Source organism: Symphalangus syndactylus, chromosome 6 (assembly GCF_028878055.3).
Source record: "Symphalangus syndactylus isolate Jambi chromosome 6, NHGRI_mSymSyn1-v2.1_pri, whole genome shotgun sequence".
Taxonomy (NCBI): domain Eukaryota; kingdom Metazoa; phylum Chordata; class Mammalia; order Primates; family Hylobatidae; genus Symphalangus; species Symphalangus syndactylus.
Window position 1 is genome coordinate 139,201,820 of NC_072428.2, and position 27,950 is coordinate 139,229,769.

Here is a 27,950-nt window from a genome sequence, read left to right on the forward strand (position 1 = left end):
GAGCTCTTCTAAGGCAGGCCTGGTGGTGACAAAATCTCTCAGCATTTGCTTGTCTCTAAAGGATTTTTTTTTCTCCTTCACTTATGAAGCTTAGTTTGGCTGGATATGAAATTCTGGGTTGAAAATTCTTTTCTTTAAGAGTGTTGAATATTGGCCCCCCCACTCTCTTCTGGGTTGTAGAGTTTCTGCCAAGAGATCTGCTGTTAGTCTGATGCGCTTCCCTTTGTGGGTAACCCGACCTTTCTCTCTGGCTGCCCTTAACATTTTTTCCTTCATTTCAGCTTTGGTGAATCTGACAATTATGTGTCTTGGAGTTGCTCTTCTCGAGGAGTATCTTTGTGGTGTTCTCTATATTTCCTGAATTTGAATGTTGGCCTGCCTTGCTAGGTTCTTCTGGATAATATCCTGCAGGGTGTTTTCCAACTTGGTTCCATTCTCCCCGTCACTTTCAGGTACACCAATCGATGTCGATTTGGTCTTTTCACATAGTTCCATATTTCTTGGAGGCTTTGTTCATTTATTTTTGTTTATTTTATTTTATTATTATACTTTAGGTTTTAGGGTACATGTGCACAATGTGCAGGTTTGTTACATATGTATCCATGTGCCGTGTTGGTTTGCTGCACCCATTAACTCGTCATTTAGCATTAGGTATATCTGCTAATGCTGTCCCTCCCTGCTCCCCCCAACCCACAACAGTCCCTGGAGTGTGATGTTCCCCTTCCTGTGTCCATGAGTTCTCATTGTTCAATTCCCACCTATGAGTGAGAACATGCAGTGTTTGGTTTTTTGTCCTTGCGATAGTTTACTGAGAATGATGTTTTCCAGTTTCATCCATGTCCCTACAAGGGACATAAACTCATCCTTTTTTATGGCTGCATAGTATTCCATGGTGTATATGTGCCACATTTTCTTAATCAAGTCTATCGTTGTTGGACATTTGGGTTGGTTCCACGTCTTTGCTATTGTGAATAGTGCCGCAATAAACATACGTGTGCATGTGTCTTTATAGCAGCATGATTTATAGTCCTTTGGGTATATACCCAGTAATGGGATGGCTGGGTCAAATGGTATTTCTAGTTCTAGATCCCTGAGGAATCGCCACACTGACTTCCACAATGGTTGAACTAGTTTACAGTCCCACCAACAGTGTAAAAGTGTTCCTATTTCTCCACATCCTCTCCAGCACCTGTTGTTTCCTGACTTTTTAATGATGGCCATTCTAATTGGTGTGAGATGCTATCTCATTGTGGTTTTGATTTGCATTTCTCTGATGGCCAGTGATGATGAGCATTTTTTCGTGTGTTTTTTGGCTGCATAAATGTCTTCTTTTGAGAAGTGTCTGTTCATGTCCTTCACCCACTTTTTGATGGAGTTGTTTGTTTTTTTCTTGTAAATTTGTTTGGGTTCATTGTAGATTCTGGATATTAGCCCTTTGTCAGATGAGTAGGTTGCAAAAATTTTCTCCCATTTTGTAGGTTGCCTGTTCACTCTGATGGTAGTTTCTTTTGCTGTGCAAAAGCTCTTTAGTTTAATTAGATCCCATTTGTCAATTTTGGCTTTTGTTGCCATTGCTTTTGGTGTTTTAGACGTGAAGTCCTTGCCCACGCCTATGTCGTGAATGGTATTGCCTAGGCTTTCTTCTAGGGTTTTTATGGTTTTAGGTCTAACATGTAAGTCTTTAATCCATCTTGAATTAATTTTTGTATAAGGTGTAAGGAAGGGATCCAATTTCAGCTTTCTATATATGGCTAGCCAGTTTTCCCAGCACCATTTATTAAACAGGGAATCCTTTCCCCATTGCTTGTTTTTGTCAGGTTTGTCAAAGATCAGATAGTTGTAGATATGCGGCATTATTTCTGAGGGCTCTGTTCTGTTCCATTGATCTATGTCTCTGTTGTGGTACCAGTACCATGCTGTTTTGGTTACTGTAGCCTTGTAGTATAGTTTGAAGTCAGGTAGCGTGATGCCTCCAGCTTTGTTCTTTTGGCTTAGGATTGACTTGGTGATGCGGGCTCTTTTTTGGTTCCATATGAACTTTAGTTTTTTCCAATCCTGTGAAGAAAGTCATTGGTAGCTTGATGGGGATGGCATTGAATCTATAAATTACCTTGGGCAGTATGGCCATTTTCACGATATTGATTCTTCCAACCCATGAGCATGGAATGTTCTTCCATTTGTTTGTATCCTCTTTTATTTCATTGAGCAGTGGTTTGTAGTTCTCCTTGAAGAGGTCCTTCACATCCCTTGTAAGTTGGATTCCTAGGTATTTTATTCTCTTTGAAGCAATTGTGAATGGGAGTTCACTCATGATTTGGCTCTCTGTTTGTCTGTGATTTGTGTACAAGAATGCTTGTGATTTTTGTACATTGATTTTGTATCCTGAGACTTTGCTGAAGTTGCTAATCAGCTTAAGGAGATTTTGGGCTGAGACAGTGGGGTTTTCTAGATATACAATCATGTCATCTGCAAACAGGGACAATTTGACTTCCTCTTTTCCTAATTGAATACCCTTTATTTCCTTCTGCCTGATTGCCCTGGCCAGAACTTCCAGCACTATGTTGAATAGGCGTGGTGAGAGAGGGCATCCCTGTCTTGTGCCGGTTTTCAAAGGGAATGCTTCCAGTTTTTGCCCATTCAGTATGATATTAGCTGTGGGTTTGTCATAGATAGCTCTTATTATTTTGAGATACATCCCATCAATACCTAATTTATTGAGAGTTTTTAGCATGAAGGGTTGTTGAATTTTGTCAAAGGCCTTTTCTGCATCTATTGAGATAATCATGTGGTTTTTGTCTTTGGTTCTGTTTATATGCTGGATTACATTTATTGATTTGCGTATGTTGAACCAGCCTCTCATTCCAGGGATGAAGCCCACTTGATCATGGTGTATAAGCTTTTTGACGTGCTGCTGGATTCGGTTTGCCAGTATTTTATTGAGGATTTTTGCATCAATGTTCATCAAGGATATTGGTCTGAAATTCTCTTTTTTGGTTATGTCTCTGCCAGGCTTTGGTATCAGGATGATGCTGGCCTCAGAAAATGTGTTAGGGAGGGGGCCGGGCGCGGTGGCTGACGCTTGTAATCCCAGCACTTTGGGAGGCCGAGGCGGGCAGATCACGAGTTCAGGAGATCAAGACCACGGTGAAACCCCGTCTCTACTAAAAATACAAAAAAATTAGCCGGGCGTGGTGGCGGGCGCCTGTAGTCCCAGCTACTCGGAGAGGCTGAGGCAGGAGAATGGCGTGAACCCGGGAGGCAGAGCTTGCAGTGAGCCGAGATTGTGCCACTGCACTCCAGCCTGGGCGACAGAGCGAGACTCTGTCTCAAAAAAAAAAAAAAAAAAAACACAATGTGTTAGGGAGGATTCCCTCTTTTTCTATCGATTGGGGTAGTTTCAGAAGGAATGGTACCAGTTCCTCCTTGTACCTCTGGTAGAATTCGGCTGTGAATCCATCAGGTCCTGGACTCTTTTTGGTTGGTAAGCTATTGATTATTGCCACAATTTCAGAGCCTGTTATTGGTCTATTCAGAGATTCAACTTCTTTCTGATTTAGTCTTGGGAGGGTGTATGTGTCGAGGAATTTATCCATTTCTTCTAGATTTTCTAGTTTATTTGCGTAGAGGTGTTTGTAGTATTCTCTGATGGTAGATTGTATTTCTGTGGGATTGGTGGTGATATCCCCTTTTTCATTTTTTATTGCATCTATTTGATTCTTCTCTCTTTTCTTCTTTATTAGTCTTGCTAGCAGTCTATCAATTTTGTTGATCCTTTCAAAAAACCAGCTCCTGGATTCATTAATTTTTTGAAGGGTTTTTTGCGTCTCTATTTCCTTCAGTTCTGCTCTGATTTTAGTTATTTCTAGCCTTCTGCTAGCTTTTGAATGTGTTTGCTCTTGCTTCTCTGGTTCTTTTAATTGTGATGTTAGGGTGTCAATTTTGGATCTTTCCTGCTTTCTCTTGTGGGCATTTAGTGCTATAAATTTCCCTCTACACACTGCTTTGAATGTGTCCCAGAGATTCTGGTATGTTGTATCTTTGTTCTCGTTGGTTTCAAAGAACATCTTTATTTCTGCCTTCATTTCATTATGTACCCAGTTGTCATTCAGGAGCACGTTGTTCAGTTTCCATGTAGTTGAGCGGTTTTGAGTGGGTTTCTTAATCCTGAGTTCTAGTCTGATTGCACTGTGGTCTGAGAGACAGTTTGTTATAATTTCTGTTCTTTTACATTTGCTGAGGAGAGCTTTACTTCCAACTATGTGGTCAATTTTGGAATAGGTGTGGTGTGGTGCTGAAAAAAATGTATATTCTGTTGATTTGGGGTGGAGAGTTCTGTAGATGTCTATTAGGTCCACTTTGTGCAGAGCTGAGTTCAATTCCTGGATATCCTTGTTAACTTTATGTCTTGTTGATCTGTCTAATGTTGACAGTAGGGTGTTAAAATCTCCCATTATTATTGTGTGGGAATTTAAGTCCCTTTATAGATCACTCAGGACTTGCTTTATGAATCTGGCTGCTCCTGTGTTGGGTGCATATATATTTAGGATAGTTAGCTCTTCTTGTTGAATTGATCCCTTTACCATTATGTAATGGCCTTCTTTGTCTCTTCTGATCTTTGTTGGTTTAAAGTCTATTTTATCAGAGACTAGGATTGCAACCCCTGCCTTTTTTTGTTTTCCATTTGCTTGATAGATCTTCCTCCATCCCTTTATTTTGAGTCTATGTGTGTCTCTGCACGTGAGATGGGTCTCCTGAATACAGCACACTGATGGGTCTTGACTCCTTATCCAATTTGCCAGTCTGTGTCTTTTAATTGGAGCATTTAGCCCATTTACATTTAAAGTTAATATTGTTATGTGTGAATTTGATCCTGTCATTATGATGTTAGTTGGTTGTTTTGCTCGTTAGTTGATGCAGTTTCTTCCTAGCCTCAGTGGTCTTTACAATTTGGCATGTTTTTGCAGTGGCTGGTACCAGTTATTCCTTTCCATGTTTAGTGCTTCCTTCAGGAGCTCTTTCAGGGCAGGCCTGGTGGTGACAAAATCACTCAGCATTTGCTTATCTGTAAAGTATTTTATTTCTCCTTCACTTATGAAGCTTAGTTTGGCTGGTTATGAAATTCTGGGTTGAAAATTCTTTAAGAATGTTGAATATCGGCCCCCACTCTTTTCTGGCTTGTAGAGTTTCTGCCAAGAGATCTGCTGTTAGTCTGATGGGCTTCCCTTTGTGGGTAACCCTACCTTTCTCTCTGGCCGCCCTTAACTTTTTCCTTCATTTCAACTTTGGTGAATCTGACAATTATGTGTCTTGGAGTTGCTCTTCTCCAGGAGTATCTTTGTGGCATTCTCTGTATTTCCTGAATCTGAATGTTGGCCTGCCTTGCCAGATTGGGGAAGTTCTCCTGGATAATATCTTGCAGAGTATTCATTTATTTTTATTCTTTTTTCTCTAAACTTCTCGCTTCATTTCATTCATCTGGTCTTCAATCACTGATACCCTTTCTTCCACTTGATCGAATCAGCTACTGAAGGTTATGCATGCTTCACGTAGTTCTCGTGCCATGGTTTTCAGCTCCATCAGGTCATTTAAGGTCTTCTCTATGCTGTTTATTCTAGCTAGCCATTCATCTCATCTTTTTTCAAGGTTTTTAGCTTCTTTGCGATGGATTCGAACATCCTTGTTTAGCTCAGAGAAGTTTGTTATTACCAATCGTCTGAAGCCTTCTTCTCTCAAGTTGTCAAAGTCATTCTCTGTCCAGCTTTGTTCCATTGTTGGCAAGGAGCTGCGTTCCTTTGGAGGAGACGAGGTACTCTGATTTTTAGAATTTTCAGCTTTTCTGCTCTGTTTTGTCCCCATCTTTGTGGTTTTATCTACCTTTGGTCTTTGATGATGGTGACGTACAGATGGGGTTTTGGTGTGGATGTCCTTTCTGTTTGTTAGTTTTCCTTCTAACAGTCAGGACCCTCAGCTGCAGGTCTGTTGGAGTTTGCTGGAGGTCCACTGCAGACCCTATTTGCCTGGGTATCACCAGCAGAGGCTGCAGAACAGCAAATATTGCAGAATGGCAAATTTTGCTGCCTGATCCTTCCTCTGGAAGCTTCGTCTCAGAGGGGCACCCAGCTTTATGAGGTGTCAGTTGGCCCCTACTGGGAGGTGCCTCCCAGTTAGGCTGCTCAGGGGTCAGGGACCCACTTAAGGAGGCAGTCTGTTCTTTCTCAGATCTCAAACTCCATGGTGGGAGAACTACTAGTCTCTTCAAAGATGTCAGACAGGAAAGTTTAAGTCTGCAGAAGTTTCTGCTGCATTTTGTTCAGCTATGCTCAGCCCCTAGAGTGGAGTCTACAGAGGCAGGCAGGCCTCCTTGAGCTGCAGTGGGCTCCACCCAGTTCGAGCTTCCCAGCTGCTTTGTTTACCTACTCAAGCCTCAGCAATGGTGGATGCCCCTCCCCCAGCCTCGCTGCCACCTTGCAGTTCGATATCAGACTGCTGTGGCAGCAGCGAGTGAGGCTCTGTGGGTGTGGGACCCACTGAGCCAGGCACAGGATATAATGTCCTGTTGTACCATTTGCTAAGACCGTTGGAAAAGTGCAGTATTAGGGTAGGAGTGTCCCGATTTTCCCGGTACCATCTGTCATGGCTTCCCTTGGCTAGGAAAGGGAATTCCCTGACCCCTTGTACGTACTGGGTGAGGCGATGCCCCACCCTGCTTCAGCTCATGCTCCATTGGCTGCACCCCATGTCCGACAAGCCCCAGTGAGATGAACCCGGTACCTCAGTTGGAAATGCAGAAATCACCCATCTTCTGCATCACTCACGCTGGGAGCTATAGACTGGAGCTGTTCCTATTCATGAAGAACATGTTAACCCTCAAACTAGAACAAAATAATAAAGATTAGAGCAGAAATAAATGAAATAGAGAAAAATATGAAACAAAATAGAGAACAGAAAATCAATAAAACCAAAAGTTGGTTCTTTGAAAAAATCAACAAAATTGACAAATCTTTAGCTGGGTGGACTAACAAAAAAAAGAGAGAAGGCTGAAATTACTAAAATAAGAAATGAGGCCAGGTGCAGTGGCTCATGCCTGTAATCCCAGCACTTTGGGAGGCCGAGGCAGGTGGATCACAAGGTCAGGAGATCGAGACCATCCTGGCTAACACGGTGAAACCCTGTCTCTACTAACAACACAAAAAATTAGCCACGTGTGGTGGCGGGCACCTGTAGTCCTATCTACTCTGGAGGCTGAGGCAGGAGAATGGTGTGAACCTGGGAGGCGGAGCTTGCAGTGAGCCGAGATCGTGCCACTGCACTCCAGCCTGGGCAACAGAGTGAGACTCCATCTCAAAAAAAAAAAAAAAAAAGAAAGTGGGGACGTTACTGCCAGTTTTACAGAAATAAAAATGGTTGTATTTTACAAGCCTTTGTATTATGAACAATTATATGCCAAGACAATGTATAACTAAGATAAAATGGGCAAATTTCTAAAAACAGAAAACTTATTAAGACTAAATCACAAAAAATGAAAAAATCTATATAAACCCATGACTAGTAAGAAGATTTAATCAGTGATCAAAAACCTCTCAAAAGAGAAAAGCCTTGAACCTGATTCACTGGTGAATTCTACTAAAACATTTAAAGATGAATTAACACCAACCCTTTTTAAACTTTTCCAAAAAAATTGAAGAGGATGTCATACCTTCTAAATTATTTTATGAGCTCAGTATTACTGCAATACCAAAGCCAAATAAGGACACTACGAGGGAAGAAAACTAAAGACCAATATATCTTGTGCACATTTGTATTACTTTGTTTTCACGCTGCTGATAAAGACATACCTGAGACTGGGTAACTTATAGGGAAAAGAGGTTTAATGGACTCACAGTTCCACATGGCTGGGGAGGCCTCACAATCATGGCAGAAGGCAGAAGTCATGTCTTACATGGTGGCAGGTGAGAGAGAATGAGAGCCAAGTGCAAGGGGTTTCCCCTTATAAAACTGCATCAGAACTTGTGAGACTTATTCACTACCATGAGAACATATGAACATTTATGCAAAAATCCTTGATAAAATAGTAGCAAACAAAATGAAGTAGCATATTAGAAGGTTTATACTCCATAAGTAAGTGGAATTTATTTGTGAGGTGCAACAATGGCTCAACATATGAAAGTTGATCAATATAATACACTATGCTAACAGAATGAAGGGAAAAAACACACATGATCATCTAAATTGATGCAGAAACAATATTTGACAAAATTCAACACACTTTTCTGATAAAAACACTTGAGAAACTAGGAATAGAAAGAAACTACCTCAACATAATAAAAGTCATATGTGAAAAACTATAGCAAATACCATACTCAATGGTGAAAGACTGAAATATTTTTCTGTAAGATAAGAAACAAGGCAAAGAGGCTCACTTTCACCACTTCTATTCAACATAGTACTGGAAGTTCTAGCCAGAGAAATTAGGCAAGAAAAACAAAACAGACATTCAAATTGGAATAGAAGAAGCAAAATGATCTCTGTTCACAGGTGATATAATCTTACACATAGAAAACCCCAAATATCCCACAAAACTGTTAAAACTAATAAATGAATTCAGCAAAGTAGCAGCATACAAAGTCAACACACAAAAATCAGTTGCATTTCTAACAATTAACAATCTGAAAAGGAAATTATGAAAATAACTCAATTTATTATAATATCAAAATGGTAAAATACTTAGGAATTAACCAAGAAAGCAAAATACCTGTACAATGAAAACTACAAAACACTGCTGAAATAATTAAAGAAGACAAATAAATGGAATCTCATCCCATGTTCATGGATTGGAAGACTTGATATAGTTAAGATGACAATACTACCTGTATTAGTCTGTTCTCATACTGCTATGAAGAAATACCCAAGACTAGGTAATTTATAAAGGGAAGAGGTTTAATTGACTCACAGTTCTGCATGGCTGGGGAGGGCTAAGGAAACTTACAATCATAGCAGAAGGGGAAGCAAACACATCATTCTTCACATGGTGGCAGGAGAGAGAAGTATGAGAGCCTAGTGAAGGGGGAAGTTCCTTATAAAACCATCAGATCTTGTGAGAACTTACTCACTATCCTGAGAATAGCATGGGGGAAAGCACCTCTGATTCAATTACCTTGCACAAGGTCCCTCCCCCAACACTGGATTACAATTTGGATTACAATTCAAGATGAGATTTAGGTGTGACACAGAACTAGGCCATATCATTCCACCCCTGGCCCCTCCCAAATTTCATCTGTATTACATTTCAAGACACAATTATGCCTTCTCAACACGTTCCCAAAGTCTTAGCCCATTTCACCATTAACTCAAAAGTCCAAGTCTATAGTCTTATCTGAGACAAGGCAAGTTCCTTCTGCCTATGATCCTGTAAAATTAAAAGCAAGTTAGTTACTTCATAGAAACAATGGAGGTACAAGCATTAGGTAAATACACCTGCCAAATGGGAGAAATTGGTCAAAATGAAGGGACTACAGGGCATGCTGATGAAAGAGGTGGGCTCCTATGGCCTTAAGCAGCTCTGCTTCTATGGCTTTGCAGGGTGTGGTCCCCCCTCCTGGCTGCTTTCATGGGCTGGCGTTGAGTGTCTGTGGCTTCTCCAGGTGCACCATGGTCCAAGCTGTCAGCAAATAAACCATTCTGGGGTCTGGAGGACAGTGACCCTCTTCTCAGAGCTCCACTGGGCAGTGCCCCAGTGGGGACTCTGTGGGGGCTCTGACCCCACATTTTCCTTCTGCACTGTTCTAGCAGAGGTTCTCCATGAGGGCTCCACTCCTGCAGCAAACTTCTGCCTAGACATCCAGGAGTTTCCGTACATCCTCTGAAATCTAAAAGGAGGTTCCAAAACCTTAATTCTTTACTTCTGTGTACTTGCAGGCCCAACACCCACATGTAAGCCATCAAGACTTGGGACTTGCACCCCCTGAAGCAATGGTCTGAACTGTACATTGGCCCCTTTTAGTCATGGCTGGAGCTGAAGCAGCTGGGACTCAGGGGACCATGTCCCAAGGCTGCATAAAGCATGGGGACCCTGGGCCTGGCCCATGAAACCATTTTTCCCTCCTAGGCCTCTAAGCCTGTGATGTGAGGGGCTGCTGTAAAGCTTTCTGACACGCCTTGGAGGCATGTTCCCTGCTGTCTTGGTAATTAACATTTGGCTCCTCATTACTTATGCAAATTTCTGCAACCAGCTTGACTTTCTCCCCAGAAAATGGGGTTTTCTTTTCTATTGCATCACCAGGCTACAAATTTTCCAACCTTTTATGCTCTGCTTCCTCTTGAATGTTTTGCCGCTTAGAAATTTCTTCTACCAGATACCCTAAATCATCTCTCTCAAGTTCAAAGTTCCACAGATCTTTGGAGCCAGGGCAAAATGCCACCAGTCTCTTTGCTAAAATATAGAAAGAGTCACTTTTACTCCAATTCCCAAAAAGTTCCTCATCTCCATCTGAGACCACCTCAGCCTGGACTTCATTATCCATATTATTATGAGCATTTTAGTCAAAGCCATTCAGTAAGTCTCTAGGAAGTTCCTAGAGAAGGAAGGAACAGGAAGACATTTTTCTGTCTTCTTCTGAGCCCCCCAAACTGTTCCAACCTCTGCCTGTTACCCAGTTCCAATGTTCCTTCCACATTTTTGAGTATCCTTATAACAGCAACCCCACTCTCTGTGGTATCAATTTACTGTATTAGTCTGTTCTTATGCTGCTATGAAGAAATATCCAAGACTGGGTAATAAAGGAAAGAGGTTTAGTTGACTCACAGTTCCACATGGTTGCAGAGGCCTCAGGAACCTTACAATTATGGTGGAGGGGGAAGCAAACACATCCTTCTTCACATGGCAGCAGGAGAGAGATGTATGAAATCTGAATGATGGAGGGAAGCCCCTTATAAAATTATCAGCTCTCAAGAGCACTTACTCAACATCATGAGGATAGCATGAGGGAAACCGCCCCCATGATTCAGTTACCTCTCATGAGGCCTTTACCCCAACACATGGGGATTACAATTTGGATTACAATTCAAGATGAGATTTGGGTGGGAACAAAGAGCCAGACCATATCACTACCCAAAGCAATCTAGGCTTTTGCTCAATTTAGGAGTTCTAAGCTGCAGTGAGCTATGAATAGGGATTGCATTGATAGGGATTTAATGCAATCCCTATTGCTATCCAATAATTTTTTTGTCAGAAATAGAAAAAATAAAATTCCTAAAATTCATATGAGTCTCAAGGGACCCTAAATTTTCAAAACAAATCTTGAAAAAGAAGAACAAAGCTGAAAGACTCATGCTTCCTGATTTCAAAGCTTATTACAAAGCTACAGCAACCAAAACAGTGTTATTGACATGAAGATAGACATATAATCAGTGGAATAGAGTACAGTGCCCCAAAATAAATCTTTGTGTATATAATCAAGTGATTTTTTGACAAGGGTGCCAGGACCATTCAGTGGGGGATAAGACAGTTTTTTCAACAAATGTTGCTGGGAATTATCTATCCATATGGAAAAGAATAAAGTTGCACACTGACTTCACACAATATACAAAAATCAACTCAAAATTAGCAAAAGCCTAAATTTAAGACCTAAACTATAAAACTTTTATTTATTCATTTATTTTTTGAGATGGAGTCTCACTCTGTTGGCCAGGCTAGGGTAAAGTGCTGTGACCTCAGCTCACTGCAAACTCTGCCTCCCGGGTTCAAGCAATGCTCCTGCTTCAGCCTCCCAATTAGCTGAGATTACAGGCGTGTGCCACCATGCCCACCTAATTTTTGTATTTTTAGTAGAGACATGGTTTCATCATGTTGGCCTGACTGGTCTCAAACTCCTGATCTCAAGTGATCTGCCCACCTTGGCCTACCAAAGTGCAGGGATTACAGGCATGAGCCACCGTGCCTGGCCATTAAACTATAAAAGTTTTAGAAGAAAATATAAGGCAAAATCTTCACAGCATTAGATTTGACAATCCTTTCTTAGATATGACATTAAAGACAAGTGCAGTAAAAGACAAAGTAGACAAATTGGGCTTCCTTAAAATTAAAAAGCTTTGTGCATCAAAAGATAGTATCAACAGAGTGAAAAGGCAACCCAGAGAATGGGAGAAAATACTTGCAAATCATATACAGTTAGCCTTCCACATTTGTGGGTTCCACATCTATGGATTCAACCAAACACATGTCGAGAATATTTGGAAAAAAAAATTCACAAAGTTTCAAAAAGCGAAACTTGAATTTGTCACTCACTGAGTACTACATTGAACCCATGCAAATGAAGTGATGTGTAGACATTGTATTAGCTTTTGTAAGTAATCTAGAGATGATTTAAAATATGCAAGAGGGCAGCCGGGCATGGTGGCTCACGCATGTAATCCCAGCATTTTGGGAGGCTGAGGTGGGTGGATCACTTGAGGTCAAGAGTTCAAGACCAGCCTGGCCAACATGGTGAAACCCCATTTCTACTAAAAATACAAAAATTAGCCAGGCATGGTGGCACGTGCCTGTAATCCCAGTTACTTGGGAGGCTGAGGCAGGAGAATAGCTTGAACCTGGGAGGTGAAGGTTGCAGTGAGCCGAGATAGCGCCACTGTACTCCAGTCTGGGTGACAGAGCAAGACTCCGTCTCAAAAAAAAAAAAAAATGCAGAAGGATGTGCGTAGGTTATATGCAAATGCTATGTCATTTTATCTAAGGGACATGAGCAGCCACATATTTTGGGATCTATGGGTGTTCCTGGAACAAATACCCTACAGATACAAAGGGACAACTGTATCTGATACTGGATTAATATCCAGAATATACAGAGAACTCTTAAAACTCAACCACTCCAAAAACAAACAACTTGAAAAAATGGGCAAAAGATTTGAATAGACGTTTCTCCAAAGATGGTACACAAGTGGCTAAAAATCACATGAAAAGATGCTCATCATCACTATTCATTAGGGAAATGCAAGTCAAAACTACAACGAGATACCACCTTATACCCAGTAGGACTGCTACTATCACAAAAACAGAAAATAACAAGTATTGACAAGGATGTGGAGAACTTGGAACCCTTGTGAACTATTGGCGGAATGTAAAAGGGTACAGCTGCTATGGAAAACAGTATGGTGTTTCCTCAAAAAATTAAAGATAGAATTATCATATGATCCAGCCATTCCACTTCTGGATATATACCCAAAAAGAATTGAAAGCAAAGTCTTGAAGAGATATTTACCCCTGTGTTCATAGCAGCATTGTTCACTATAGTTGAAACATGGAAGTAGCCCAAGTGTCCACTGGAAGATGAATGGATAAGCAAAATGTGGTCTGTCCATACAATGGAATACTATTCAGGCTTACAAGAAAGAGAAATTCTGACACGTGCCACAACATGGATGAACCTTGAGGACATTATGGTGAGCGGAATAAACCAATCACAAAAAGACAAATGCTGTGTTATTCTACATATATGAGATACTTAGAGTAGTCAAAATCATAGAGATGGAAAGTAAAATGGTGGTTGCCAGGGGCTGGGGGCAGTGGAGAATGGGGAGTTATTATTTTAATGGGTATAATATTTCAGTTTTACAAGATGAAAGGAGTTCTGGAGATGGATGGTCGTGATGGTTTTGCACAACATTATGAATTTTTTTTTTTTTTGAGATGGAGTTTCGCTCTTGTTGCCCAAGCTGGAGTGCAATGGCGTGATCTTGGCTTACTGCAACCTCTGCCTCCTGGGTTCAAGCGATTCTCCTGCCTCAGCCTCCTGAGTAGCTGGGATTACAGGCGCATACCACCACGCCTGGCTAATTTTTTGTATTTTTAGTGGAAACGGAGTTTCACTATGTTAGCCAGGCTGGTCTCAAACTCCTGACCTTAGGTGATCCACCCGCCTTGGCCTCCCAAAGTGCTGGGATTACAAGTGTGAACCACTGCGCCTAGCCATGAATGTTTTTAATACCACTGAATCATACACTTAAAAATTGTTAAGAGGGTAAATGATATAGGTTTTTTTAACCACAATAATAAAAATTGAGAACAAACCTAACAATTATATTTCTGTATTTCAGCCACAGTGAGAAATTTAAATTGTATAAACGATAACATTTATTATAGCATAAAAATTTCAAACATCTAGGAATAACTAACAAAATATGGGAAATGCTCTACTTAGAAAAGCATAAAACCTTGAGAGGAGGCAGGGCATTGTAGCTCACACCTGTAATCCCGGCACTTTGGGAGGCCGAGGCGGGCAGATCACGAGGTCAGGAGATCGAGACCATCCTGACTAACACGGTGTAACCTTGTCTTTACTAAAAATACAAAAAAATTAGGCGGGCGTGGTGGCGGGCACCTGTAGTCCCAGCTACACGGGAGGCTGAGGCAGGAGAATGGCATGAACCCAGGAGGTGGAGCTTGCAGTGAGACAAGACGACGCCACTGCACTCCAGCCTGGGTGACAGAGTGAGACTCTGTCTCAAAAAAAAAAAAAAAAAAAAAAAAAAAGAGTGGAGAGACCAGCTTGGACAACATAGCAAGACCGCATCTCTACAAAGAACAACAATAATAAATTAGCTGGGTGTGGTGGTGCATGCCTGTAGTTCCAACTACTTGGGAGGCTGAGGTGGCAGAATTTCTTGAGCCCAGGAATTAGAGGCTGCAGTGAGCTATGATCACAGCACTGTATTCCAGCCTAGATGACAGAGTGAGACTCTCAGTTACATGCAACATTATGTGTGAATTTTCCAAATGTAATATTCTGAATTTCAGGGTGGTTGTGAATTTTCGAGGAGTACCATTTGTTATGGGTTGAATTGTGTGCCTGCAATGGATGTGTTGAAGTCCTAACTTCTCACATTACATACTTGTGAATGTGATCTTATTTGGAAATAGGGTCTTTGTAAATGTAATCAAATTAAGATGAGGTCATTAGAGTGGGCCTTAATCCAGTATTGCTGGTGTTCTTATAAGAAGAGGAGAAGAGGCAGAGACAGACACACAGAGAGGAGCACACCATGTGAAGACACAGACACAAGAACGTCACATGGAAACAGAGGCAGAGACTGGAGTGATGCTTCTACAGCCAAAGAACAGCAAGGATTGCCAGCAACACTGGGAGCTGAGAAAAAGACCTGGAACACATTCTCCCCTGGAGTCTTCGGAGAGACTGTGGCCTTGCCGACAACTTCATTTCAGATTCCTGGCCCCCAGAACTGTGAGAAAATACAGTTCTGTTGTTTAAAACAACTCAGTGTGTGTGATTTTGTCACAGCAGCCCTGGGAAACGAATACAGCATTCGCTCAGTTCAGTTTATTAGGTTTTAGTCCAACTGACTGCTTTCTACTTGTCCCATTTTTCTTTTATTTTTTATTTGCAGCCTTCCTTTGGATTAACTACAATTTTTTTCCACCTCATTTATTTACTCTTCAAGCATGTGCCCTCCCTCCCCTTACCTCCCTTTGCTTGGCAAAGCCACAGCTTCATAAAATGATACACTAGGAATTTCTGCAAGCAAATTAAAAAAGTGCACAGTTAATCATCTTTGTCCTCCTCTCAAATTACATAAAGATATTATAATACTTAAACTTGGATCAGCTCTTTCCTTATATGTTATTGTGACCAGTATTTTAGTTTTATATTTAAAAAGACCTGTAAGTTAGACATTAATGTGATGTTATATGGTCAATGAAATTTAGATTTACTTACATATCTACCGATTTCCCTGTTTAACATTCCTTTCGTATCTCAGTCCTCCTATCTGGGATCATTTTACTTTTCTCTAAAGTACATATTTTGGAATTTTCTTTTTCTTTTTCTTTCTTTTTTTGAGACGGAGTCTCGCCGCGTAGCCCAGGCTGGAGTGCAGTGGCGCGATCTTGGCTCACTGCAAGCTCCGCCTCCCCGGTTCAAGCAATTCTCCTACCTCAGCCTCTTGAGTAGCTGGGATTACAGGCACCAGCCACCACGCCTGGCTAAATTTTGTATTTTTAGTAGAGACGGGGTTTCACCTTCCTGGCCAGGCTGGTCTTGAACTCCACCTGCTTGGCCTCCCAAAGTGCGGGGATTACAGGCCTGAGCCACTGCGCCCGGCCTGGAATTTTCCTTAGTAAGGATCTGTTGGTGGTAATTTTTCTCAGCGATTGTTTATTCTTGAAGAATAGTTTTTCAGGGAACAGAATTTTGACCTGGCTGTTGTTTCCTCTCATTGAATGTGTTACCACACTATCTTCTGGCCAGCAGTGGGTGATCTCATATTTCTTGCTAGCTACCCTCTAAAGGACCTAGTTCTCACCCATAGCCAGAAGATCAAAGTATATATTGCAAAGCCCAAGGACCAGGCAAAGGGGGTGTTGGGAAGATCAGAGGAGTGGGAGCTGAGAGAAACACAACAGCTCAGTGGGGGAGGGTGTCCTCTGATTCTTCAGCCTTTGCAGGGAGACTAAGAAACCGGGCTCAGCAATGGGAAAACAAACTAGAACTCCTTTACCACCTTCCATGTTTAAAATGCTAGGGGGCACCCAGATTTGAACTGGGGACCTCTTGATCTGCAGCCAAATGCTCTACCCCTGAGCTATACCCCCAGCTACATTAGTAAGGTCCAATTAACAACCTTTCCCCGTGCAGCCACACCCAGACCTGCTGTCCTAGATTCCGCTTCAGGATGGGTTTCTGAGTTACAAGGCCTGACTTGCTGCCAACTTAACACCCTGTCTTAGAGGAAGCAACCAGTTCCTTTTCCCACAGCTCTGCCACCTCTCCACTCTCAGTTCCTGAGTAAGTGCAGGGATCTGGGGAGCAGTCCCCCGATAGCTGGAAGGCTCTCTAGTGACACCCATGTTGTGGGTTTTGTGCCGAGGGCCTGCAAACAGAGACTCAAAATGCCCAATGGTTTGGCCAAGCCCACAATACTTTAAAGATAGAACCCACATTTTCTGGATACTGGATTTGCCAGCTTTTCGGCTGAGATCACTTTCTAATAACCCCCTGTGTGAGACCAGGACAACCTCCCTGAATTCTCCTTCAAATTCCACATTTGTTTAAGGCAGTTGAACATTAAAACAGTATTTTAGTTTTTTGCCTCATATATTGTGGTGCTTTGTTAGGGCAGACCTAGAAAACTAAAACATTCCTCCACAATTATGTTGAATTCTTTCTGCTAAAATAACTGGTACAGTTTTTGTCTCAGAACTGGACCCTGAATGATACAGAAATAGCTGCCAGTGGGGCACCAGGAAACATACCTTCAAGGAGGGTATTGGGATGGACCTGGTCTTGTCTTTGGTCTTTAAGGCAGTGCTGAGCACCTGGTTGGATCCTGAATTGTAGGGGATGGCCATAGGAAGAAGGTCATAAAGGCACTGTTTCATAAGCTCATCAGCTTCCTTCTGTGAGGGGACTAGACTATGGTCTCTACTCAAGTAAAACCCGATTGTGTCAGTTCGGCTCAAGGAGGAAAATGAATTCTTTAAAGGGGGCACCCGGAGTTGATCCAGGGACCTCTTGATTGCAGTTAAATGCTCTACCACTGAGCTATAATTGAGAATAGTATATAATTTGTACTTTCTTACAGTTCTACACATACATACAGGTGCTCATTCTGACTCAACAGAGTTGCTAGTCCTGTTCAAATGTAAGTGGATCTCCTTATGCCGTAACTATCTTCCTTTTCCAAAAAGAAACCAACATTTCTTGACATCAGCTTGGATGCCTACTGGGGGTTCTGTATGAGACAACAAAGTCTGTACCTGGCTTGGTATACAGGCAGAAGATGAAGCCCAGAGGGAAGGCGCTGCTTACAGAGCAAGGATTTGAACTTTCTTTGCCAGGTTTTCAGTTGAGATCACTTTCTAATAACCCCCAGTGTGGGACCAAGATGACCTCCCCGAATTCTCCTTCAAATTCCACATTTGTTTAAGGCAGTTGAACATTAAAACAGTATTTTAGCTTTTTTTGCCTCGTATATCATGCCCCTTACAAAGCAGGCTCACTGTGCACTGGTTACCACTTCAGCCCACTGCATCTCAGGCTGCACTCTTACAGAATCCCTGGGGTGTTGCTTTGCCAGCCAGAAACCTCTGTGGCCAGTGGTGCCTTTGCCTGAGTTTTGCTCTGGCCTTTGGGCTTGTTCTACCCACTCAGCCTGTCAGACTGTGCCCGGCTCAGGCTACTGGCCTGGATCCCACACTTGTCTAGGGCAAGCCAGACATGAAGTGGCAAGGGGTCTGTGAGTGAGCATGGGATCTGGCCGCTGTCCATAGCCAGACACACTGGCTGTGGTGGGGCGGGCAGTTCCAGGCACTGGCATGGATGCCAGCTCCCTGCAAGGCTGCAGCTGGACCAGGCATACCATAAGCAGCTTCCACAGCTCACACCAGAAAATGTGGTGGTGCCTGGAAGCTTGGAGATGCCAGGAACCACAGAGCCCTAAAGAGGGTGTCACAGCACTGGCTCAGGGAGCTCCTAGGTCTGGGGCTACAGCTCCTCTCTCCTTCTCTCTTCTCTTTTTCTTGTCACCCAACGTGGTGAGCAAGGGACATGTTTCAGGCCTGTTTGTCTTACAGCTCTTTTAGCACCCCCATTTGGTGGGTACTGAGTTCTTGTCCTGTGTCCAGGAAGAATGAAGTACACAGACAAGTGGAGGGTGAGCAAGACGAAGAGGAGCTTTATTGAATAATAGAACAGCTCAGAGGAAACCCACAGTTGGTAGCTCCTCTCTGTAGCCAGTGTCCCGATGAGTGTTCAGCTTTCAGCAGAGAGGGCAGCTCTTCTCTGCAGGCAGGTTGTCCCATCATCTCTTGAGCTCTCAGCAGAGAGGGTAGCTCCCTTCTGCAGCTGATTGTCCCATCATCTCTTCTGGTGTGGCTGAGTCCAGGGCTTTTTATGGGCCTTAGAGGGGAGGAAGTGCATGCCAATGGGTCCATGGGTGGCCATGGGCAGGCCAAGAAAAAGCACCATAAGTACCCACTCTGGTCCATGCAACTGGCAGCTTGGTCCCCAGGCTTCAGGCCCTCCCCAGCTTGAAGGTGGGGCTTCACTGGGGACCTGCCCCTTTCTGCCCAGGAGCCTGTCTGCCTCTTGCCACTGTTTGTGGTGCCCAGGCTGTTTATGCTGAACGGCACCTGCAGGCCAGCACCGAGCTGCCCTCAGCCCCTCTTCAGCCTCACTCCTGTGCTTGTTGGTGCCCAAAGTCCAGAGGGGGCCAAGTGGGCAGGCGGCTGGTGTGTCACTGCTGTCCCGAGTGCGCACATACTCAGCCAGGTTATGACAGTGCTTGGGCTCGGCCTCAACTTTGCCGTGTGATTGGAGTGGGTGTTGACAGCGGAGAGAAGCCAGACAGTGGGATCAGGCACTTCCAAGCCTACGGGAGACAGGGGGGACCCTTTCTGGGTCCCTGAGAGTGCAGAGATGCCTAGGTCTGCAGCTGCAGCTTGGGTGGCTGCAGCTGTGCCCAGGAGGGTGGGGCCATTGCCTGCTTCTGGCCCCCAAGAGCTTAGGGATGCCCAAGTCTGCAGTCACAGCTTGGGTGGCTGCATTTGCCCTTGGGGCGCTCCTGCCAGCTCTGTGGAGTGCAGCACCATCCCAGGCCTCACCCCACCTCAGGGCCCGTCTCTGCCTGCCCCTCTGTTCCCGGCTGCACTACTCTCCCGCCGATGGGTGACTCAGCCTGGCACCATTGTGGCAGCTCCCAGGGCAGCAGGCTCTGGGGGGCTCCTAGGGATGGGCTTTGGGGACTGCTCACCTCCTCTCTGTGTTTTCCCTGCAGCGATGGTGGATGAGGTGCAGGTGACACGGCAGCCCCGGCCAACCCCACATGAATAAACTCCATGCTTTTGGGGCTGGTCCCATGAGTCCTGGCTGCACCATTGGCTGGGTGTTTGCAGGCTCCCAAGATGCAGTGGGGAGTGAGGTTGAGGCTACAGTGGAGGCTCTGGGCCTGGGAGCATGTCTTGCCCGGCCATGTGAGGATGGGGGTGGTGCAGTCGGCTGCCTCAGGAACACAAGACACAGGGGCCCCACTGCCACCACTGCTGCTCCCGCAGCCTCCTGCCACCACTGCCCACACCTCCCCACTGCAGCCAGCATGATGCAAGTGGCCACTCTGCATGGCCTGCCGCTGCCATCACTCTACTTGCCTGACTCCAATGAGACAGAGCACTCCTAAACACGTGAGCTCCATGAAATGGGTTTATTACTTACACACAGGCAGCAAGGAACAGCAGAAGCCTAGGATTTGTGACAAACCAGCCCCCCAAAGCTCAGAAAATCGGCCCAGAATAAATGAAGTCTCGTCTGTGCATGCTTCACTTGCACCACAGCTCAGGGACCCTGGTAGGCAGCCAACCCTGGGTTTTATACCCCAGAGTCCCATGACTTGCTAGGATAAAGCCTTGGTGGACATCCTGTTTCTAGGAGGGACTGGAACAGCACCTGGCATGTTTTGGCCCCTTCTTCCATATCTCGGGATGTTGCATTCCCAGCATGTTATGGTTATTCCTCAGAACTACAAGCAAGAAAGTGGGGAGAACTTGGTTCATCTAAGGCCACCTAGAGAGCTGTCCTGCATTCCTCACTGCTCAGTTCTCCTTTTTGTCTTCCCTTTAACCCCTCCTCCCATCCAGGATGACATCAATCTTCTAATTTTTTTGATTCTTTAGGCTTTCTCATCTCCAGATCATTGTCTTTTTTGTACCTTCCCAATGTGGTCCAGAGGCCTGGCTGATCCTAGGAGAGATGTGTCAGTGCTAATGGGAGGGGAACTCTGATTACAGGAATACCTTGTTTTATTGAATTTCACTTTATTTTGCTTTGCAGATACTGGTGTTTGTTTTGTTGTTGTTGTTTTCTTTTGTTTTTTAACGCATTGAAGTTTTGTGGCAACCCTGCATCCAACAAGTCTATTAGCACTGTTTTTCCAACAAGTGCCCACTCCATGCTTCCATGTCATGTTTTGGTGAGGCTCACGTTATTTCAAACTTTTTCAGATAGGCAACAAGGGACAGCAGAAGCCTAGGATTTACGACAAACCAGCCCCACCCACCCATCCAATGCCCCAGAGCTCAGAAAACCTGCCCAGAGTGCAAGGAGTAATTCTCACATTGTTTCAGACTTTTTTATTGTTATTATATCTGTTACGGTGATCTGTGATCAGTGATCTTTGATGTTACTATTGTATTGTTTTGGGGTGCCATGAACCAAACCCATATAAGAAAGTGGACTTAATCGATAAATGTTGTGTATGTTCTGACTGCTCCACCAACCAGCCATTCTCCTGTCTCTCTCCCTCTCCTCGGGCCTCCCTAACAACTAAAACACAGCAATATTGAAATTAGGCCAATTAAATAACCCTTCAGTGGCCTCTAAGTGTTTACGTAAAGGGAGGAGTTGCACATCTCTCACTTTAAATCAAAAGCTAGGCATGATTGAATTTAGTATGAAAAGCACGTCAAAAGCTGAGATAGGCTGAAAGCTAGGCCTCTTCCACCAGTTAGCCAAGCTGTGAATGCAAAGGGAAAGTTCTTGAAGGAAATTAAAAGTGACACTTGAGTGAACCCACAAATGTTAAGAAAGCAAAACAGCAATATTGCTGATATGGAGAAAGTTTGAGTGGTCTGGATAGAAGATCAAACCAGCCATAAGATTCTCTTAAGCCAAAGTTTAATCCAGAGCAAGGCCCTAACTTTCTTCAATTCTATGAAAGCTGAGAGTGGTGAGGGAGCTTCAGAAGAAAAGCTTGAGGCTAGCGCAAATTGGTTCATGAGGTTTAAGGAACATAAGAAGACAAAGTGAAGCAGCAAGTTATCCAGAAGATCTAGCTGAGATCACTGATGAAGGTGGCTGAATAAACAACAGATTTTCAATGTAGATGAAACACTCTTCTGTTAGAAGAAGATGCTATCTAGGACTTTCATAGGTAGAGAGGAGAAGTCAATGCCTGGCTTATAAGCTTCAAAGCACAACCTGACTCTCTTGTTAGGGGCTGATGCAGTTGGTGATTTAAGATGAAGCCAATGCTCATTTACCATTCTGAAAATCCTAGAGCTCTTAAGGATTATGCTAAATATAATCTGCCTGTGCTCTAGAAATGGAATAACAAAGCCTAGATAACAGGACATCTGTTTACAGCATGGCTTAATGAATATGTAAAGCCCACTGTTGAGACCTACTGCTTAGGTAGATTCCTTTTAAAATATTACTGCTCTTTGACAATGTGTCTGGTGACCCATGAGCTCTGATGGAGATGAACAAGAAGATGAATGTTATTTTCATGCCTGCGAAGAAAACTTCCATTCTGCAGCCCATGGATCAAGAAATAATTTTGACTTTGAAGTCTCATTATTTAAGAAACACATTTTATAAGGCTATAGCTGCAACAGATAATGTGGTACCTCTGACAGGTCTGGACAAAGTAAATTGAAAACCTTCTGGAAAGGATTCACCATTTTAGGTGCCATTAAGACCACGTGGCTCACGCTTGTAATCCCAGCACTTTGGGAGGCCGAGGCGGGCGGATCATGAGGTCAGGAGATCGAGACCACGGTGAAACCCCGTCTCTACTAAAAAATACAAAAAATTAGCCAGGCGTGGTGGCGGGCACCTGTAGTCCCAGCTACTCGGAGAGGCTGAGGCAGGAGAATGGCGTGAACCTGAGAGGCGGAGCTTGCAGTGAGCCGAGATTGCGCCACTGCACTCCAGCCTGGGTGACAGAGCGAGACTCCATCTCAAAAAAAAAAAAAAAAAAAAAAAAAAGACCATTCATGATTCTTGGGAGGAGGTCAAAATGGCAACAATAACGGTAGTTTGGAATTTGATTCCAACCCTCATAGATGACTTTGAAGGGTTCAAGACTTCAGTAAAGGAAGTTGCTGCAGATGTGGTGGAAATAGGAGAACTAGAATTAGGAGGGGAGCCTGAAGATGTGACTGAATTGCTATAATCTCATGATCAAACTTGAATGGATGAAAAGTTGCTTCTTACGGAGGAGCAAAGAAAGTGATTTCTTGAGATGGAATCTGCTCCTGGTGACAATGCTGTGAACACTGTTGAAATGACAACAACAGATATAGAATATTTCTTAAACTTAGTTGATAAAGCAGCAGCAGGGCTTGAGAGAATTGACTCCAATTTTGAAAGAAGTTCTACCATTGGTCAAACTATCAAACAGCATCACATGTTACAGAGGAATCTTTCCTAAAAGGAAGAGTTAATTGATGTGGCAGACTTCATTGTTTTATTTTAAGAAGTTGTCACGACCACTCCAAACTTCAGCAACCATCACGCTGATCGGTCGGCGGCCATCAGTATCAAGGCAAGACCCTCTACCAGTAAAAAGATTTCAACTGAAAGCTCAGATGATCATTGGCATTTTTTAGCAATAAAGTATTTTAAATTAAGGTATGTACATTGCTTTTTTGGACATAATGTTATTGCACACTTAATAGACTGCAGTATATAAACATAACTTGTGTATGCACTAGGTAATAAGAAATTCCATGTGACTCACTCTATTGCAATATTCACTTTACTGTGGTAGTCTGGAACTGAACCTGCAGTGTCTCCGAGGTATGCCTGTACTTATATATTGCTGCATAACAAAATAACCCCAAACTTAGCAGCTTAAGTAATGAACATTTACTGTTTTATATCATGCAGTCTTGGAGCTTCAGAAATCTGGGAATGACTTAGCTGTGTGGTTCTGATTCAGGGTCTCCTATTAGATTGCAGGTAAGATGTCAGCTGCGGCTGCAGTCATCTGAAAATTTGACTGGGGCTAGAGGAACCACTCTAAGCTGACTCACTCAGATGGCTATTGGAAAGAGGACTCAGTTCCTTAATGGATGTTGGCAGGAGGCCTCAATTCCTTGCCATGTGAGCCTCTTACAGGGCTGTTTGATGTGTCCTTATGACATGACAACTGGCTTCCCCGAGTTTGTTACCCAAGAGAGAGCAAGGTAGAGCCACAGTGTATTTTATGACTTCATTTCAGAAGTGACACATTGTGATTTCCATTATATTCATTTCAAGTGTGTTACTAAACTCAGTAACACTAAACTTAGTGTCTTACTAAGCACATGGAAGATAATTGAGCTTCACATCTCCAAGGGAGAAATGTCAACATAACTTTAAAACTACCAAAGTCAGCTCAAAGTAGAAGGAATATAAAGTTAGATCAGGCTGAATGTATTTAAATGGGCTCACTGAGCTGAGATTTTCCAGATTTAATGTGTTAGCTCCAGGGACTGGGAATGACTCTGAAAGGACACCTTCAAAGGGGACATCTGGATTTGAACCAGAGACCTCTTTAATTTGCAGTCAAATGCAGACTATATCCACATTCTGCTAGTGTGGCTGACTGAAAAACAGGCTCAAAGGTAGCCTATACCAAATCAAATTGAAATGCCAGAGCTTCCTTGGTATGTTGTAGTGGAAGATGTGGTAGGTAGAACTGTAAGACGGCCCCCACAATTCCTGTACCCTAATATCCATACATTTGTGTAGTTGCTTCCCCATGAGTGTGGATGGGATGTGTAACTTTTTTCTAATCAATAACATATAGCAGGCTGGGCGCGGTGGCTCACGCCTGTAATCCCAGCACTTTGGGAGGCCGAAGTGGGTGGATTATCTGAGGTCAGGAGTTCGAGACCAGCCTGACCAACATGGAGAAACCCCGTCTCTACTAAAAATACAAAATTAGCCGGGCGTGGTGGCACATGCCTGTAATCCCAGCTAATCAGGAAGGCTGAGGCAGGAGAATAGCTTGAACCCGGGAGGTGGAGGTTGTGGTGAGCCAAGATTGCACCATTGCACTTCAGCCTGGGCAACAAGAGCAAAACTCCATCTCAAAAATAAATAAATAAATTAAAAATATATATATATATATATATAGCAAAGGTGATGGGATGTCGTTTCAGCAATTATGTTACTTATCTGGCAAAGATGAAGGGATTTTGCAAATGGAATAAACCTAATCTGCTGACTATAAATTAATCTAAAGAGAGATTATCCTGGATGTGCCTGACTCAATTGTAAGAGGACTTAAGCCTTCCTTGAGACAGAGAGACCTCAAACAGCCACTAGGTCTGCAATTCCTCTATTCTCTCTACATCCTCCTGCCTTTTGCCTGTGAACAACTAGCTTAAGCTTATGTCTATAGGGTTCCAAAGATCCAAGCTTGTCATTTTCCTCCTGAAAGACATCAAGTGCACTCAGAAGAATCAATCCCATATTATAGTTCTTACAGCCATCATTAAAACAGCAGCCACTTGGGCTCCCAAGACATCTGCATCATTTAACACTCAACACAATCAACCACAGTGATAGCTTGATTGGTTGTGATGCCAATGTATGCCATGGACTACTAGCATCCTATTATTTCTCATTGGCAAGGGGCTCCACATTGCACTCAAGCCAAGAATACAAACAAACCAATTCCCCAAACCATGGTGTGAAGCTATCTACTGATTGTTACCACCCCACTTCTGGTATCAATTCTGTTCCAATCAGGATCCAATAGGAAGATAGAAACTACATGGTAACTTAAATAGGAAAAGGTTAGTATACAGAAATAGTAACTTTAGCAGAGGATTGGAATAATGAGGGACATTGATTAGTAAGGGGCAAAGAGAACTCTAAAGAATATAGGAAGAGCAGATATAAGGAGTAAACCCTATCCTAGGGCTGAGAAAGGGCACCCAAGGAAGGAACAGATCTGGAAAAACCCCACCTCCACCACAGGCTGAGATTTAAGCTCTATTGAAAAGGCTGTTGTCATGGCTTACTGAGTGGAGAAATTCACTAAGATGCCACAACAGCTGGGTTCAAGGGGAATCCACCCCTTAGGGTACTGGGGACAATGATCCACAGGGAGATGTTGCACCTGCAGCAGTCACTGGGAAACTGCTTTTGGGAGTTCTTGGGGAAACCAACCATGAGAAAGTGCTGCCCTCAGGACTTGCTGCAAAGCTGCCTGAAAGGTGCTGAGGAAGCCATTCACAAGGAGGTGCCATGTGGCAACACTCCAGAGAAAACAGACAGATGCTGCTGGCTCAGTGTATTGTGGGAGCCCGGAGCTGCAGACACTGCACGCACTGCAGGAGCCTCCAGGCAGAGTGCACCACAACCAGGAATACAAAGCCTTTCCTTCCCCAGCATCCCTCTTGCACCTTCTACTGACAGAGCATAACGTTGTGCTGCTGACTAGGGAGAAATAGTTATAGAGTCCTGCTCTGTTATCACAGAGCAGGCAATGCGGGATGCATTTGGAGTCAAGAGACAATACTTTGATAACTGGCACAGGAGACATACCAACAGAGATTTTCAGCCCTCATCCTAGGGCAGGGCAACCATTCTACCTGTCCCAGAGCCCCAAACCAGCAGGTTGGCCCAGCTGGAGTTGCTGGGGCTGGACACTAAGTCTAGGTTCCCCAGAAACAAAGCTTAAACCAACAAGGGCTTCTGTGTTGGGACCAGAGACCCCTCCTCTGCAGGTCAATCCCAAGCCCTGAATGGGCAACTTTCCCTGAGGTAGGCCCACCTGCGGTGTGTCTGCTCACTGGCCCTTCTGTGTGCCTATGCTCCCCACCTGGATATACATTAGGCCACAAAAGTACTCCCCCACCTTTCAAAAATATTTTTTATTTTATAGAAAACCACATAGAATAATTTAAGAATCACCAATATACTTAACACCCAGAAGTGGTAACTGCTATCATGTTAGAATTGGCTCATCATTTTAAGGTAGTGAAACATCACCAATACAGCCATGTCCCCTGCAACATCCTCCTTCCCAATCCACTCCCATTCCTCCCCTCCCTAAAGACAACCATTATCATGAATTTAGGCTGCATCCTTCCACTTTCCACTCGGTTTTTATTTTTCAACTTTTTGAGATAACTGAAGTACTTTTCAGCTAATTTTCTCCAATAATATAAGTTTGAATAACTAGTGTACATTAGCTCCACCAGGAAACTGACATTGATACAAGCCCCGCCAATCTTATTCAGATGTCATTAGATTCACATGCACCTGTGTGTGTGTGTTTAGTTCTTTGCAATGTTATAACCGATGTAGACTTGTGTGGCTACCACCACAGTCAACCTATAGAACAGTTTCCTCACAAGGGTCCCTCGTGCCACCCTTTTATAGCCACAGCTACCTTCCCTCCTCATCCGTCCCTAATCCTGGCAACCACTAATCCATTCCCCACATCTATAATTTTATGATTTCAAGATTGTTATATGCATGAAACCATATAATATGTAACTTCTGAGACTGGCTTTTCTTCACTCAGCATAAATCCCTAGAGATCTATCCAAGTTTTTGTGTGTATCAGTGGTCTACTCCTTTTTATTGCTGAGTAGTGTTTCATCATATAGATGAACAATAGTTTGCTAAACCTCATTCACCTGTTGAAGGATGTTTGGGTTGTTTCCAGCTTTTGGCCATTATGAATAAAACTTCTGTGAACACTTGGGTACAGATTTTTCTGAGAAAAAAAAATTTTGCTTCTTTGGGGTAATGCCCAAGAGTGCAATTATTGGGTCCTACGGTTAGCACATGTTTGGCTTGGTCAGAACCTGCCATTTTACATTCCTACCAGTAATGTATGAGTAATCCAGTTTTTCTGCATCCTAAACAGTGTTTGATAATATCACTTTTCTATCTGAGTTATGCTGATAGGTGAGTAGTGATATCCCATTGTAGCTTTATTAGCATTTTCCTAATGGCCAATGAAGTTGACACCTTTTCATGGGCTTATTTGCCAACTGAATATCCTCTTCAGCAAAACGTCTTTTAAATATTTTGCTCATTTTTGAAATAGACTTTTTGTTAAATTTTGACAACTTTATGTATTCTGGATACAAGTCCCATTTTTAAAATACTTTTATATTTATATATGGGTATACAGAAACAATATTCCATATTTTCTGTGTA

General features: G+C 43.2%; 1 protein-coding gene and 1 non-coding gene across 2 annotated transcripts in view; one reads left to right on the plus strand and one right to left on the minus strand.

The window, feature by feature from the left end:
* LOC129485490 (uncharacterized) overlaps nucleotides 1–27,950 on the plus strand; it is a 254,453-nt gene that overhangs the window by 57,470 nt on the left and 169,033 nt on the right. The window lies entirely within an intron of this gene.
* TRNAC-GCA (transfer RNA cysteine (anticodon GCA)) lies at nucleotides 16,529–16,600 on the minus strand. The gene has a single exon. It is a non-coding gene; the product is annotated as a tRNA-Cys (tRNA).